Raw genomic sequence first — 17,829 nt, forward strand, 5'->3', positions numbered from 1 at the left:
TAGATGGTCATTATTTTTGTCAATGAGTCATGTTATCATTACAGGATTACTAACATATTTTCTTAATTTTACAGAGTCGTCGATTTTGAACTACACGCAATTGTCACCGATTGTCCTTGTTTCTCCCTCGGACTCTCCCTCCCTGCCTCCTTTAAGCTAATTCTTTTACTTATCAGCATATCTAGACTACCTTTTGATTCCTGTATTCAATTGTGTTCTTTTTCCTTTTTTTCTATAATATCAATAGATATATCCCTCCTCACTTTGTAACAGGAAGCTTTAATTTATTCCCCTTCACCACTGGTTTAATCATTGTACAATACATGTGTGACACTTTCATATCATCCCCAATGACTAATTAATTAGTTATTTACCATTAATTCACCATTATTTCATATACAGTTCATGTCTTTCACACATAGCCTCCACTCAATCTGATTGATACATGAGTGTTCCCTCTTCTCTTTCTCCTACAAGCTCCCTCCCAATACAGGAACCCTGACAGCATGAAAGCTGTTACACACATGGTTAATCGCTGTGCAGTCCAGCGTTACCTCCCACAACACGCCCCTCTGTTTCTTTATGCCTGATCTCACGTTCACATGGGCGGCAACGTCACTTCTGGTGACGCGGCCCAGTCAATCTGAGGCTGTCCCGCCCACCGCCTATTTAGCAATCACATCATGGGCCGTGTACACCCAGGCTACAAGCGGTGGATACCGCGTTTTCCAGGACACATTACGCCGCCACCCACTAACGGTAAGCACATCTCCTCTGCGTGCATTCAGGCATGTAAATAGTTTACAGGGAGACTTAACCCCTCATGCACTATATATATCGTCCCATACAGCTACATCACTCAGAGTGACATACCTGATCCTATGCAGAATTGAGTCCTAAGCGACAACAGACTTAACACCAAGTGAGCGGGTACATATGGGATATGATGATCATGTATTTCTGAGCATATTGAATGAATTCCTCTCATCCTTTGTTTTGATCTACAGACCTCTTATTTAAACCTCTTATGGAATTACTTCCTGCTAGTCCAGCCACAAATTATTGCCGGTTGGTATCTTACATACACTTAGCACTTTATCAAGGTGCAACCATATGGCAGCATTTTATTGTGGACATTTTTCTTTGTTTTTATTTTATTTCATTATATCTTTTCAAGATAAACGCAAGGATAATCTTTAAAAGGATCGCACTATCCCCACCATCAATATAGTGGTGACTAGATATTAAGTGAGTAGTAACAAATCTAAGATTAGTTTACGCTTTCTCGTCTACAAAATTGATACGATTATCTCACATATATATACTGTTTACTCTTGATACATTGCAAATCTTCCCAAGAGAGCAGTCTGGGTAGGTTACAATACTTCCGCCTTTTTCTTTTTTTTTCCCTAATCCCTCATACCTCAACCCATCCCTCCCATCACTATTGCACTTTTTTGAATATTTATTTTGGTATTTACTTGATGTTTGAACCATATTGATTGTACATTATGTAGCATCTGACTTGTATTCTATACCTGTATCTGATTTGCAGCATACTGATGAACGCTTGTTTGTATAAGCCGAAACGTCTAAATTTGAGACTGCAAATAAAATCTTCACTTTGCGACAAGTTGAGTGCCAAAAATTTCTTTCATTATTCAGCTGACGTTACTGACCCCCACTTTCACATGAACAAGTGTGTTTTTCTGTGTGGACAGCACTTCCGAGCACCAACTAGCGTTGTTGGAGCCCAGGGACAATCAGGGTGCAGGCCGAGGCCTACTAGGAGCCAGGTGTAAAGATGAGGTATTTTGACTTTGGAGGGAGCAGGACACTTTGCCCTCCACACAGCAGGGGATCAGCTGACGTTACGGACCCCCACTTTACCATGAACGAGTGTTTTTTTCTGTGTGGACAGCACTTCCGAGCACCAACTGGCGTTGTTGGAGCCCAGGGACAATCAGGGTGCAGGCCGAGGCCTACTTGGTGGCAGTTTTAGATTGTTTGTAGGCTACAACAGACTGTCAACGTGCTATAATTAGGCATCTGTCTCCACTCTGTTTCCAGGATTTCACGTGACCACCAACACCGCCAGTTTATTCGTACAGCAGCCGTCTGCCCAATCCACACGTGTTCCTGTGTTACTGGGGTTCTGTAATGTCAGCAGATCCCCTGATGTGTGTCTGCCAATGTCTCCTGCTCTGTCCACATTCCCACCACTTGCAGTGGGAAGGTGGACAGCGCAGGAGACAGTGGCGGACACACATTGGGGGATCAGCTCACGTAACAGAACACCAGGAACACAGGAACAAGTGTGGAATGCGTGGATGGCAACTGTGAGCAGGAACTGGCGGTGTTGGAGGTCAGGGGAAATACTAGAGACAGAGTGGAGACAGAGGCCAAATCAGAGAATGTTTAAGTCTGAAGTAGTTACAATTTGGAGGCAGCAGCACTTTGCCCTCCACACAGCAGGGGATCAGCTGACATTACGGACCCCCACTTTCACATGAACGAGTGTTTTTTTCTGTCTGGACAGCACTTCCGAGCACCAACTGGCGTTGTTGGAGCCCAGGGACAATCAGGGTGCAGGCCGAGGCCTACTAGGAGCTAGGTGTAAATCTGAGGTATTTTGACTTTGGAGGGAGCAGGACACATTGCCCTCCACACAGCAGGGGATCAGCTGACGTTACGGACCCCCACTTTACCATGAACGAGTGTTTTTTTCTGTGTGTGGACAGCACTTCCGAGCACCAACTGGCGTTGTTGGAGCCCAGGGACAATCAGGGTGCAGGCCGAGGCCTACTAGGAGCCAGGTGTAAATCTGAGGTATTTTGACTTTGGAGGGAGCAGGACACTTTGCCCTCCACACAGCAGGGGATCAGCTGACGTTACGGACCCCCACTTTACCATGAACGAGTGTTTTTTTGTGTGGACAGCACTTCTGAGCACCAAGTAGCGTTGTTGGAACCCAGGGACAATCAGGGTGCAGGCCGAGGCCTACTAGGAGCCAGGTGTAAAGCTGAGGTATTTTGACTTTGGAGGGAGCAGGACACTTTGCCCTCCACACAGCAGGGGATCAGCTGACGTTACTGACCCCCACTTTCACATGAACAAGTGTGTTTTTTTGTGTGGACAGCACTTCAGAGCACCAACTAGCGTTGTTGGAACCCAGGGACAATCAGGGTGCAGGCCGAGGCCTACTTGGTGGTAGTTTTAGATTGTTTGTAGGCTACAACATACTGTCAACGTGCTCCAATTAGGCAACGTGCTCCAATTATGTGTACAGCAGCCGTCTACCCAATCCACACGTGTTCCTGGGTTACTGAGGTTCTGTAATGTCAGCAGAGCCCCTGATGTGTGTCTGCCACTGTCTCCTGCTCTGTCCACATTCCCACCACTTGCAGTGGGAAGGTGGACAGCGCAGGAGACAGTGGCGGACACACATTGGGGGATCTGCTGACATTACAGAACCCCAGTAACACAGGAACACGTGTGGAATGCGCAGACGGCAACTGTGAGCAGGAACTGGCGGTGCTGGAGGTCAGGGGAAATACTAGAGACAGAGTGGAGACAGAGGCCAAATCAGAGAATGTTTAAATCTGAAGTAGTTACAATTTGGAGGCAGCAGCACTTTGCCCTCCACACAGCTGGGGATCAGCTGACGTTACCAAACCCCACTTACACATGAGCGAGTGTTTTGTCTGTGCGGACAGCACTTCTGAGCACCAACTGGCGGTGTCGGAGCCCAGGGAAAATCAGGTAGTAGGCCGAGGCCTACTTGGTGGCAGTTTGCAATTGTTTCTAGACTACTACTAACTGTCAACGTACTCCAATTAGGCCTCTGTCTTCACTCTGTTTCGAGTATTTCCTCTGGCTTCCAACCACGCCAGTTGCTGCTCTGAAATGCCGTCTGCACAACCCACACTTGTTCCTGTGTTACTGGGGTTCTGTAACAGCAGCTTCTCCCTAGAGGTGAGCACGGCAATGTCTCCTGCTCTGTCCACATTTCCACTACAAGTAGTGGGAATGCAGACAAAGCAGGAGACATTGCCGTGCTCACCTCTGGAGATGAGCAGATATTACAGGACCCAGGTAACACAGGAACAAGTGTGGATTGTGCAGACGGCACTTGAGAGCAGAAACAGGCGGTGTTGTAGGCCGGAGGAAATACTCAAAACAGAGTGGAGACAGAGGGCAAATCAGAGAACATATTAAATCAGAGGTAGTCAGAAGTTGTAGGCAGCAGGAGAGTTTGCCGTACACACAGCAGGGGATCAGCTGACGTTACCGAACCCCACTTACACATGAGCGAGTGTTTTGTCTGTGCGGACAGCACTTCTGAGCACCAACTGGCGGTGTCGGAGCCCAGGGAAAATCAGGGAGTAGGCCGAGGCCTACTTGGAGCCAGGTGTAAATCTGAAGTTGTTTGACTGTGGAGGGAGCAGGACACTTTGCCATACACACAGCAGGGGATCAGCTGACATTACCGAACCCCACTTACACATGAGTGAGTGTTTTGTCTGTGCGGACAGCACTTCTGAGCACCAACTGGCGGTGTCGGAGCCCACGGAAAATCAGGGAGTAGGCCGAGGCCTACTTGGAGCCAGGTGTAAATCTGAAGTTGTTTGACTGTGGAGGGAGCAGGACACTTTGCCATACACACAGCAGGGGATCAGCTGACATTACCGAACCCCACTTACACATGAGTGAGTGTTTTGTCTGTGCGGACAGCACTTCTGAGCAACAACTGGCGATGTCGGAGCCCAGGGAAAATCAGGTAGTAGGCCGAGGCCTACTTGAAGCCAGGTGTAAATCTGAGGTTGTTTGACTGTGGAGGGAGCAGGACACTTTGCCATACAGACAGCAGGGGATCAGCTGACGATACCGAACCCCACTTACACATGAGCGAGTGTTTTGTCTATGCGGACAGCACTTCTGAGCAACAACTGGCGGTGTCGGAGCCCAGGGAAAATCACGTAGTAGGCCGAGGTCTACTTGGTGGCAGTTTGCAATTGTTTCTAGACTACTACTAACTGTCAACGTACTCCAATTAGGCCTCTGTCTTCACTCTGTTTTGAGTATTTCCTCTGGCCTCCAACCACGCCAGTTGCTGCTCTGAAATGCCGTCTGCACAACCCACACTTGTTCCTGTGTTACTGGGGTTCTGTAATGTCAGCAGATCCCCTGATGTGTGTCTGCCAATGTCTCCTGCTCTGTCCACATTCCCACCACTTGCAGTGGGAAGGTGGACAGCGCAGGAGACAGTGGCGGACACACATTGGGGGATCAGCTCACGTAACAGAACACCAGGAACACAGGAACAAGTGTGGAATGCGTGGATGGCAACTGTGAGCAGGAACTGGCGGTGTTGGAGGTCAGGGGAAATACTAGAGACAGAGTGGAGACAGAGGCCAAATCAGAGAATGTTTAAGTCTGAAGTAGTTACAATTTGGAGGCAGCAGCACTTTGCCCTCCACACAGCAGGGGATCAGCTGACATTACGGACCCCCACTTTCACATGAACGAGTGTTTTTTTCTGTGTGGACAGCACTTCCGAGCACCAACTGGCGTTGTTGGAGCCCAGGGACAATCAGGGTGCAGGCCGAGGCCTACTAGGAGCTAGGTGTAAATCTGAGGTATTTTGACTTTGGAGGGAGCAGGACACTTTGCCCTCCACACAGCAGGGGATCAGCTGACGTTACGGACCCCCACTTTACCATTAGCGAGTGTTTTTTTCTGTGTGGACAGCACTTCCGAGCACCAACTGGCGTTGTTGGAGCCCAGGGACAGTCAGGGTGCAGGCCGAGGCCTACTAGGAGCCAGGTGTAAAGCTGAGGTATTTTGACTTTGGAGAGAGCAGGACACTTTGCCCTCCACACAGCAGGGGATCAGCTGACGTTACTGACCCCCACTTTCACATGAACAAGTGTGTTTTTCTGTGTGGACAGCACTTCCGAGCACCAAGTAGCGTTGTTGGAACCCAGGGACAATCAGGGTGCAGGCCGAGGCCTACTAGGAGCCAGGTGTAAAGCTGAGGTATTTTGACTTTGGAGGGAGCAGGATACTTTGCCCTCCACACAGCAGGGGATCAGCTGACGTTACTGACCCCCACTTTCACATGAACAAGTGTGTTTTTTTGTGTGGACAGCACTTCAGAGAACCAACTAGCATTGTTGGAACCCAGGGACAATCAGGGTGCAGGCCGAGGCCTACTTGGTGGTAGTTTTAGATTGTTTGTAGGCTACAACATACTGTCAACGTGCTCCAGTTAGGCATCTGTCTCCACTCTGTTTCCAGGATTTCACGTGACCACCAATACCGCCAGTTTATGTGTACAGCAGCCGTCTACCCAATCCACACGTGTTCCTGGGTTACTGAGGTTCTGTAATGTCAGCAGAGCCCCTGATGTGTGTCTGCCACTGTCTCCTGCTCTGTCCACCTTCCCACCGCTTGCAGTGGGAAGGTGGACAGCGCAGGAGACAGTGGCGGACACACATTGGGGGATCTGCTGACATTACAGAACCCCAGTAACACAGGAACACGTGTGGAATGCGCGGACGGCAACTGTGAGCAGGAACTGGCGGTGCTGGAGGTCAGGGGAAATACTAGAGACAGAGTGGAGACAGAGGCCAAATCAGAGAATGTTTAAATCTGAAGTAGTTACAATTTGGAGGCAGCAGCACTTTGCCCTCCACACAGCTGGGGATCAGCTGACATTACCAAACCCCACTTACACATGAGCGAGTGTTTTGTCTGTGCGGACAGCACTTCTGAGCACCAACTGGCGGTGTCGGAGCCCAGGGAAAATCAGGTAGTAGGCCGAGGCCTACTTGGTGGCAGTTTGCAATTGTTTCTAGACTACTACTAACTGTCAACGTACTCCAATTAGGCCTCTGTCTTCACTCTGTTTCGAGTATTTCCTCTGGCTTCCAACCACGCCAGTTGCTGCTCTGAAATGCCGTCTGCACAACCCACACTTGTTCCTGTGTTACTGGGGTTCAGTAACAGCAGCTTCTCCCTAGAGGTGAGCACGGCAATGTCTCCTGCTCTGTCCACATTTCCACTACAAGTAGTGGGAATGCAGACAAAGCAGGAGACATTGCCGTGCTCACCTCTGGAGATGAGCAGATATTACAGGACCCAGGTAACACAGGAACAAGTGTGGATTGTGCAGACGGCACTTGAGAGCAGAAACAGGCGGTGTTGTAGGCCGGAGGAAATACTCAAAACAGAGTGGAGACAGAGGGCAAATCAGAGAACATATTAAATCAGAGGTAGTCAGAAGTTGTAGGCAGCAGTAGAGTTTGCCGTACACACAGCAGGGGATCAGCTGACATTACCGAACCCCACTTACACATGAGTGAGTGTTTTGTCTGTGCGGACAGCACTTCTGAGCACCAACTGGCGGTGTCGGAGCCCAGGGAAAATCAGGGAGTAGGCCGAGGCCTACTTGGAGCCAGGTGTAAATCTGAAGTTGTTTGACTGTGGAGGGAGCAGGACACTTTGCCATACACACAGCAGGGGATCAGCTGACATTACCGAACCCCACTTACACATGAGTGAGTGTTTTGTCTGTGCGGACAGCACTTCTGAGCAACAACTGGCGGTGTCGGAGCCCAGGGAAAATCAGGTAGTAGGCCGAGGCCTACTTGAAGCCAGGTGTAAATCTGAGGTTGTTTGACTGTGGAGGGAGCAGGACACTTTGCCATACACACAGCAGGAGATCAGCTGACGTTACCAAACCCCACTTACACATGAGCGAGTGTTTTGTCTATGCGGACTGCACTTCTGAGCAACAACTGGCGGTGTCGGAGCCCAGGGAAAATCAGGTAGTAGGCCGAGGCCTACTTGAAGCCAGGTGTATATCTGAGGTTGTTTGACTGTGGAGGGAGCAGGACACTTCGCCATACAGACAGCAGGGGATCAGCTGACGTTACCGAACCCCACTTACACATGAGCGAGTGTTTTGTCTGTGCGGACAGCACTTCTGAGCAACAACTGGCGATGTCGGAGCCCAGGGAAAATCAGGTAGTAGGCCGAGGCCTACTTGAAGCCAGGTGTAAATCTGAGGTTGTTTGACTGTGGAGGGAGCAGGACACTTTGCCATACAGACAGCAGGGGATCAGCTGACGATACCGAACCCCACTTACACATGAGCGAGTGTTTTGTCTATGCGGACAGCACTTCTGAGCAACAACTGGCAGTGTCGGAGCCCAGGGAAAATCACGTAGTAGGCCGAGGCCTACTTGGTGGCAGTTTGCAATTGTTTCTAGACTACTACTAACTGTCAACGTACTCCAATTAGGCCTCTGTCTTCACTGTTTTGAGTATTTCCTCTGGCCTCCAACCACGCCAGTTGCTGCTCTGAAATGCCGTCTGCACAACCCACACTTGTTCCTGTGTTACTGGGGTTCTGTAATGTCAGCAGATCCCCTGATGTGTGTCTGCCAATGTCTCCTGCTCTGTCCACATTCCCACCACTTGCAGTGGGAAGGTGGACAGCGCAGGAGACAGTGGCGGACACACATTGGGGGATCAGCTCACGTAACAGAACACCAGGAACACAGGAACAAGTGTGGAATGCGTGGATGGCAACTGTGAGCAGGAACTGGCGGTGTTGGAGGTCAGGGGAAATACTAGAGACAGAGTGGAGACAGAGGCCAAATCAGAGAATGTTTAAGTCTGAAGTAGTTACAATTTGGAGGCAGCAGCACTTTGCCCTCCACACAGCAGGGGATCAGCTGACATTACGGACCCCCACTTTCACATGAACGAGTGTTTTTTTCTGTGTGGACAGCACTTCCGAGCACCAACTGGCGTTGTTGGAGCCCAGGGACAATCAGGGTGCAGGCCGAGGCCTACTAGGAGCTAGGTGTAAATCTGAGGTATTTTGACTTTGGAGGGAGCAGGACACTTTGCCCTCCACACAGCAGGGGATCAGCTGACGTTACGGACCCCCACTTTACCATTAGCGAGTGTTTTTTTCTGTGTGGACAGCACTTCCGAGCACCAACTGGCGTTGTTGGAGCCCAGGGACAGTCAGGGTGCAGGCCGATGCCTACTAGGAGCCACGTGTAAAGCTGAGGTATTTTGACTTTGGAGAGAGCAGGACACTTTGCCCTCCACACAGCAGGGGATCAGCTGACGTTACTGACCCCCACTTTCACATGAACAAGTGTGTTTTTCTGTGTGGACAGCACTTCCGAGCACCAAGTAGCGTTGTTGGAACCCAGGGACAATCAGGGTGCAGGCCGAGGCCTACTAGGAGCCAGGTGTAAAGCTGAGGTATTTTGACTTTGGAGGGAGCAGGATACTTTGCCCTCCACACAGCAGGGGATCAGCTGACGTTACTGACCCCCACTTTCACATGAACAAGTGTGTTTTTTTGTGTGGACAGCACTTCAGAGAACCAACTAGCATTGTTGGAACCCAGGGACAATCAGGGTGCAGGCCGAGGCCTACTTGGTGGTAGTTTTAGATTGTTTGTAGGCTACAACATACTGTCAACGTGCTCCAGTTAGGCATCTGTCTCCACTCTGTTTCCAGGATTTCACGTGACCACCAATACCGCCAGTTTATGTGTACAGCAGCCGTCTACCCAAACCACACGTGTTCCTGGGTTACTGAGGTTCTGTAATGTCAGCAGAGCCCCTGATGTGTGTCTGCCACTGTCTCCTGCTCTGTCCACATTCCCACCGCTTGCAGTGGGAAGGTGGACAGCGCAGGAGACAGTGGCGGACACACATTGGGGGATCTGCTGACATTACAGAACCCCAGTAACACAGGAACACGTGTGGAATGCGCGGACGGCAACTGTGAGCAGGAACTGGCGGTGCTGGAGGTCAGGGGAAATACTAGAGACAGAGTGGAGACAGAGGCCAAATCAGAGAATGTTTAAATCTGAAGTAGTTACAATTTGGAGGCAGCAGCACTTTGCCCTCCACACAGCTGGGGATCAGCTGACATTACCAAACCCCACTTACACATGAGCGAGTGTTTTGTCTGTGCGGACAGCACTTCTGAGCACCAACTGGCGGTGTCGGAGCCCAGGGAAAATCACGTAGTAGGCCGAGGCCTACTTGGTGGCAGTTTGCAATTGTTTCTAGACTACTACTAACTGTCAACGTACTCCAATTAGGCCTCTGTCTTCACTCTGTTTCGAGTATTTCCTCTGGCTTCCAACCACGCCAGTTGCTGCTCTGAAATGCCGTCTGCACAACCCACACTTGTTCCTGTGTTACTGGGGTTCAGTAACAGCAGCTTCTCCCTAGAGGTGAGCACGGCAATGTCTCCTGCTCTGTCCACATTTCCACTACAAGTAGTGGGAATGCAGACAAAGCAGGAGACATTGCCGTGCTCACCTCTGGAGATGAGCAGATATTACAGGACCCAGGTAACACAGGAACAAGTGTGGATTGTGCAGACGGCACTTGAGAGCAGAAACAGGCGGTGTTGTAGGCCGGAGGAAATACTCAAAACAGAGTGGAGACAGAGGGCAAATCAGAGAACATATTAAATCAGAGGTAGTCAGAAGTTGTAGGCAGCAGTAGAGTTTGCCGTACACACAGCAGGGGATCAGCTGACGTTACCGAACCCCACTTACACATGAGTGAGTGTTTTGTCTGTGCGGACAGCACTTCTGAGCACCAACTGGCGGTGTCGGAGCCCAGGGAAAATCAGGGAGTAGGCCGAGGCCTACTTGGAGCCAGGTGTAAATCTGAAGTTGTTTGACTGTGGAGGGAGCAGGACACTTTGCCATACACACAGCATGGGATCAGCTGACATTACCGAACCCCACTTACACATGAGTGAGTGTTTTGTCTGTGCGGACAGCACTTCTGAGCAACAACTGGCGGTGTCGGAGCCCAGGGAAAATCAGGTAGTAGGCCGAGGCCTACTTGAAGCCAGGTGTAAATCTGAGGTTGTTTGACTGTGGAGGGAGCAGGACACTTCGCCATACAGACAGCAGGGGATCAGCTGACGTTACCGAACCCCACTTACACATGAGCGAGTGTTTTGTCTGTGCGGACAGCACTTCTGAGCAACAACTGGCGGTGTCGGAGCCCAGGGAAAATCACGTAGTAGGCCGAGGCCTACTTGGTGGCAGTTTGCAATTGTTTCTAGACTACTACTAACTGTCAACGTACTCCAATTAGGCCTCTGTCTTCACTCTGTTTTGAGTATTTCCTCTGGCCTCCAACCATGCCAGTTGCTGCTCTGAAATGCCGTCTGCACAACCCACACTTGTTCCTGTGTTACTGGGGTTCTGTAACAGCAGCTTCTCCCTAGAGGTGAGCACGGCAATGTCTCCTGCTCTGTCCACATTTCCACAACAAGTAGTGGGAATGTAGACAAAGCAGGAGACATTGCCGTGCTCATCTCTGGAGATGAGCAGATATTACAGGACCCAGGTAACACAGGAACAAGTGTGGATTGTGCAGACGGCACTTGAGAGCAGAAACAGGCGGTGTTGTAGGCCGGAGGAAATACTCAAAACAGAGTGGAGACAGAGGGCAAATAAGAGAACATATTAAATCAGAGGTAGTCAGAAGTTGTAGGCAGCAGTAGAGTTTGCCGTACACACAGCAGGGGATCAGCTGACGTTACCGAACCCCACTTACACATGAGCGAGTGTTTTGTCTGTGCGGACAGCACTTCTGAGCAACAACGGGCATTGCTGTAGCCCAGGAAATAAAGTTCAGGTCATAGAAACATGAACACAACAGGAGACCTGGATCCTGTTGCCAGCCAATTATTTATTCTGGAAGAGGACTGGCAAATTCAGGTGAGATCCAGGCCTTGTTCATTTTCAGAAAAGTAAGCCGGTCAACATTATCGGCCGATAGTCGCGTGCGACGGTCTGTTACAACACCACCTGCAGCACTAAAGACACGTTCCGATAATACACTGGCAGCAGGGCAAGCCAGCACCTCCAATGCATACTGGCTAAGCTCTGGCCATGTATCCAGCTTAGAGACCCAATACTTGAACGGGGAAGAGCCGTCTGGGAGTACACTAACAGGGCAAGACAAGTAGTCTGTCACCATCTGACGGAAGCGTTGCCTCCTGCTGACTGGAGCCGTCTGTGATGGTGTAGCCGTTTGTGGCGGTCCCACAAAACTTTTCCACATTTGGGCCATACTGGCCTTGCCTTGTCCTGCGGCACTGCCTCTGCTACCTCTTTGTGCAGAGCTTCCTCCACTGCCTCTACCCACATGGCTGCTTTGAAAAGCACTACCAGCAACACTTGCGGGGGGAATGGAGAACATTATGGCCTGCACAAGTGTTTCTTGGTACTCCCGCATTTTTCGCTCCCGGTTCAACTGTGGTATGAGGCTTTGTAAGTTGTCCCGGTAGCGAGGATCTAGGAGGGTGTACACCCAATAATCAGCCGTGTGGAGAATGTTGGCGATGCGGCGGTCATTTAACAAGCACTGCAGCATGAAATCAACCATGTGCTGCAGACTGCCAACTGGACCGGAAACGCTGTCTCCAGCTTGAGGCAGCATCTCTGCCTGCTCAGCATCACCCCACCCTCGCTGTACACACTGACTACTAGAGCCTTGTGTACCTCCCTCCTCTGGAGAGATGTATTCCTCCTCCTCCATTGACTCCTCGTCATCCTCCTCACTAAGTGTCCCCTGCCTGGGCCTTTGTGTGGATGCACGTTGCGCAGACTTGCCAGAAGCAGATGGCATTTCTGACTCCTCATCCTCGACCTCTTCAAAAACCTCCTCACTTAGTGCTTGTAAGGTGTTTTTTGAAGCAGACAGATGAGGGGGACAGTCATGCTGATTAGAATCATAGAATCATAGAATCATAGAATCGTAGAGTTGGAAGGGACCTCCTGGGCCATCTGGTCCAACCCCCTGCTCAAAGCAGGATTCGCTAAATCATCCCAGTCAGATGTCTGTCCAGCCATCATCTGCACTGGCCATCCGCGTGGAGTCATCGAAGGCACGCAAAACTTTGCAGATGTCCCTCATAGTGGCCCACTCAGTGGTGGTGAAGTGTGTCCGGCGCACAGTGCGACTTGTTTGCGCCTGATGCAGCTGGTACTCCATTACTGCTGCCTGCTGCTCACACAACCGCTCCAACATATGTAACGTTGAATTCCACCTGGTGGGGAGGTCACATATGATGCGATGTTCTGGCAGGTGGAATCGGCGTTGCTGAGATGCAATGCGCGATCTTGCCATGCTGGAACGCCGCAAGTGAGCACACTGTAGGCGAACCTTGTGCAGCAGTGCATCAAGATCCGGACAGTCCCTCAGAAAGCTCTGCATGACCAAATTGAGCACGTGTGCCAGACATGGTATGTGAGTGAGGTTGCCTAGGCCCAGAGCTGCCACTAGATTTCGGCCATTGTCACTCACTACCAAACCTGGCTGGAGATTCGCTGGCACAAACCACACATCGCTCTCCTGCTTGATGGCATTCCAGAGCTCCTGTGCTGTGTGGCTCCGATTCCCCAAAGAAATTAATTTAAGGACGGCCTGTTGACGTTTGGCCACACCTGTGCTCATATCTGGCCTAACAGGCTCACGCAGTGCTGATTCCGAGGAACTAGAGTAGGAGGAGGACTCAATATGTACAGACTGCATTCCTGCAATCCTTGGAGTTGGCAGAATACGTACAGAGCCACTCTCCAGATCTGTACCCGGCTCCACAACATTGACCCAATGGGCAGTGAGGGAAAGGTATCGTCCCTGTCCATGGCTACTGGTCCACGCATCGGTGGTCAGGTGGACCTTGCTACTGACGGCGTTTAGTAGCGCATTTTTAATTTTTCCCTCCACATGCTTTTGCAGGGCAGGGACGACTTGCCTGCTGAAATAAAAGCGGCTGGGCACATTGTATTGTGGAACTGCCAATGACATAAAGTTCCTGAAGGTGTCAGTCTCCACCAGCCTGAATGACAGCATCTCAAGGGCCATTAGTTTGGCAATGCCGGCATTCAGAGCCAGTGCTCGGGGATGGTTTACCGAGTATGGCCGCTTTTTCTCCCATGCCTGTGCTACCGATTGCTGGTGAGTGGCCTGGGAGTGTGCTGATGACTGCGAACGTGGTTCAGTGGGTGGAATTTCACTGGGTCTCTGGACAACAGTGGCAGTGGTTCTTCCATGGCGTTCCAGTGAGGAAGCCGAACCAGCTGTGTGTGAGCTGGAGGAAGAGGCCCCAACACGAGCTGAAGAGGTGGTAGGTGCTGCTGAAGGTTGGCCTACATCTTCAGTGTGTCTGTGTAACTCCACCTCGTGCTTGGTACGCACATGTTTCCACATATTTGTGGTATTGAGGTTGCTCACATTTTTCCCTCGTTTCACTTTCTGATGACACAGCTTGCATTTGACAAAGCAAATGTCATCTGCAACTGTGTCAAAAAAAGACCACGCACTGCAAGTCCTGGGAGTGCCCGTTTTGTGTTTTGGAAGAGGATTGCTCCTCACGGGTGCCAGAGTGGAGGCTACAGGCAACCAAGTCTGCCCCCGCCCTCTCCCTCCTCTTTTGGCCGTTCGGGGAATCTCTTCCTCAGAGCTGCTCCCACCACCTTCCTGTGGCTGACACCATGATGGGTCAAGGACCTCATCATCTCCCCTCCCCTCTTCAAGCACCGGCTGGTCCTGGGTTGTCTCGCTAGCACCGTACGCACCAGAAATTGGCAACTGAGTCTCATCATCATCAGATGAGCACTGAGGTGTGCTGACAATAGGCACTGGCCCACCTGCCTCTTCAGATTCAGAGGGACAAAGCAGTTGCACATCACTGCATACTCCCTCTTCTTCACGCTCTAGAATGCTGCTTGGCTGGCCACCTCTTTCCAAGCCAACAGATTCTGAGAACAGAAGTAAAGATTGAGATGGCTCCTGTCCAGGGCTCTCAGACTGCCTGGGCAATTTGGCAGGTGGTGAAGAGACAGATGGTTGCTCTTCAGTGCTCTGGCCTTGGGAGGATGCGGAAGTCATTGAAGTGGATGCGATAGCTGCCATCCATCCGACAACGGCTTCAATTTGTTCATCACGCAGCAGTGGGGTATGGCGAGGTCCTACAAAGCTGCGCATGAAGGACTGTTGCCTGGTAAAAGTGGGGGATGCCGGGTCACTGGTGGCCGCAGCAGACACCGAATCCCCACGTCCTCTCCCTGCTGAATCCCCCCGTCCTCTCCCTGCTGAAACTCCACGGCCACGACCACGTGCCTTACTCCCTGCCTTCTTCATCTTGGTAGACTGATAAAGATAGGCAGAAAAGTAAAAAAGGGGTGGCTTAGTGTTCTTATTCCTGAACACCTGCTAACCAGTATAAGAAACACTAATTTGGTGTGTACTACACTTTAATATGATCTAATGTGGCCTACACAACTGTAAAGTGGAGTGTTTGGTGAACTTTATTTCCTTTTTTTTTTGGGGGGGGGGGGGGAAGAAAAGGATGTGACCAAAGTTTGAAAGCTATAGTATCACAAACTTTTTGGAGCGATTACAATGCAGGAAGCTAACCTACAATGCAATTGATGAGGCTCCAAAAAATAGGGTGATACTAGTCTGGCTGGCCCTGAAGGGCACGAGCCAGCAAAAAGGCTCCTCTATCTAATCCTATATAGTGTTTGCAACCAACCAATGACAATGGATGCAGATGGAAGCACACTAATATAGGAGCAAAAAATCTGGCTAAATTAGCTGCAAAAAAAGGACTATGTATGAGGCAGTGACGCACACTGAGCGGACTACAGCTAGCGGTGGCTGTAGAACACACTGCAACGTGAGCTGCACTCACACACAGAGAGACCTATTAGACAGCCAAAAACACAGAGAAATGGGCTATAGCACTGAAAGGCTGCTGAAAGGCTCTGCTGTCCACTCATTTAGTGTTTGCAACCAACGTATATGGATACGTATGGAAGCACACTATACAGGAGAAAAAAAAAGCAGCAATAAAAGAAAAATGTGTATGAGGCAGAGACACACGCTAGGCGGCCTACAAGCAGACGTGCCTGCAGGACACACTACACAGCGTGGGTCTGCACTCACACAGCCCTTGAAGACAGCTATTAAAACAGCACTGCTGGGCTACAAAAATGCTACAGTGGTGGATTATGTAGCCTGGGTAGAGCAATAGATATGTTTGATGATCGCTATCTCTAACTGTCCCTCACAGTCTTCAACAGCAGCCTGTGCGTAACTCAATTCACAGCAGAGTGACCAGAAATGGCGGCTGCAGCGGTTTTTATAGTGCATCATGACATCATTTCAGCAGCCAATCACAGCCATGCCAGTAGTTAACATGCCTACATGCCTAACAGGATGTGCCCACACTTCTGAGGATCCCCATTGGCTGAATCAAATCGAGCGGGCTCCTAGCATTATGGGAACTTCCGATTCCGGTATTCGATATGAAAAAAGTATCGGAACTAAGTATCGGAATTCCGATACAGCGAATATCGGCCGATACCCGATACTTGCGGTATCAGAATGCTCAACACTACTCCTGACGTGCAGGTCAGAACCTGCACTGGGATCATGACACCTCTCCAGTCACTGTGAGGTTTTTTTAAAAAAAAGGAAGGTGGGTTGCGTCTGTGCATGGATTTTAGTGAGATTTATAAAATTATGGCTCGCAATCGTTATCTTTTGCCCCTTATATTGGACCTTTTTAACCAATTATCTGAAGCTAAATGGTTTTCCAAACTTGAATCTAGAGGGGAATATAACCTTATATGCATTTGTCAAGAGGACGAATGGAAGACCACATTCAATATGCATGAAAGGTCATTTTTCAAAATTTGGTGATGCCGTTCGGGTTAACCCCTTTAAACCTCAAGCCTGTTTCCACCTTCATGACCAGGCCAAATTTTACAATTCTACCCAGTGTCCCTTTATGAGGTAATAACTCTGGTATGCTTCAATGGATCCAATTGATTATAAGATTGTTCTCTTGTGACATATAGTACTTAGAATCATAGAAAGTTAGAGTTGGAAGGGACCTCCAGGGTAATCGTAGCCAACCCCCTGCTCAATGCAGGATTCACTAAACCATCTCATACAGATGGCTGTCCAGACTCTGTTTTAAGACTTCCATTGAATGAGATCTCACCACCTCTCAGGGCAGCCTGTTCCACTCATTGATCACCCTGACTGTCAGGTTTTCTCTAAAATCTAATCTGTATCTTCTCCCTTTCAGTTTTGTTCCTTTGCTTCTGGTGTTTCCATGTGAGAATGAGAATAAGGATGATCCCTCTACACTGTGACATCACTTCAGATATTTGCAGTCATCTATTAAGTCTCAACTTAGACTACTTTTTTTTGCAAGCTAAACGTTCTCAGATTCTTTACCTGTTGTTCCTCATAGAATATAATTTGCAGTCCTCTCATCATCTTGGTAGCTCTTCGCTGAGCGTGCTCCAGTTTTTCAATGTCTTTTTTAAAATGTCGATCCCAGAACTGGACACAGTATTCCAGATGCGGCCTGACCAAGGAGGATTAGAGAGGGATAATTACTTCACGTGACCTAAACTCTATGCTTCTCTTGATACATCCTAGAACTTTGTGTTTTTTGCTGCTGCATCTCACTGTTGACATGTGCAGCCTGTGATCTATTAGTATACCCAAGTCATTTTCACACATGCTGTTGCTTCATTCTATTCCTCATATCCACTCCCATTCCTGGTCCACTCGCGTCTTATCCGCTATCTCTCTGATAACTCTCTTCTCGACCCTCTCCAATCCAGTTTCTGCTCTTTATACTCTACAGAAACTGCCCTCACTAAAGTCTCTAATGATCTTTTGACAGCTAAACCTAATGGTCACCACTCCATGCTAATTCTCTTGGATCTCT

The 17,829-nt window shown here is 49.6% G+C and overlaps 1 long non-coding RNA gene across 1 annotated transcript in view; it reads left to right on the forward strand.

Moving 5' to 3' along the window:
* Positions 1-651: 651 nt before the first annotated feature.
* LOC141091986 (uncharacterized) overlaps positions 652-17,829 on the forward strand; it is a 243,366-nt gene continuing 226,188 nt past the window's right edge. The window contains exon 1 of the long non-coding RNA XR_012232642.1: positions 652-759. This is a non-coding gene — a long non-coding RNA (uncharacterized lncRNA). The remainder of the gene's footprint in view (positions 760-17,829) is intronic.

The sequence above is a fragment of the Dendrobates tinctorius genome, unplaced genomic scaffold (assembly GCF_039654945.1).
Source record: "Dendrobates tinctorius isolate UK_male_01 unplaced genomic scaffold, ASM3965494v1 ptg000003l, whole genome shotgun sequence".
In the NCBI taxonomy this organism is placed as follows: Eukaryota; Metazoa; Chordata; class Amphibia; order Anura; family Dendrobatidae; genus Dendrobates; species Dendrobates tinctorius.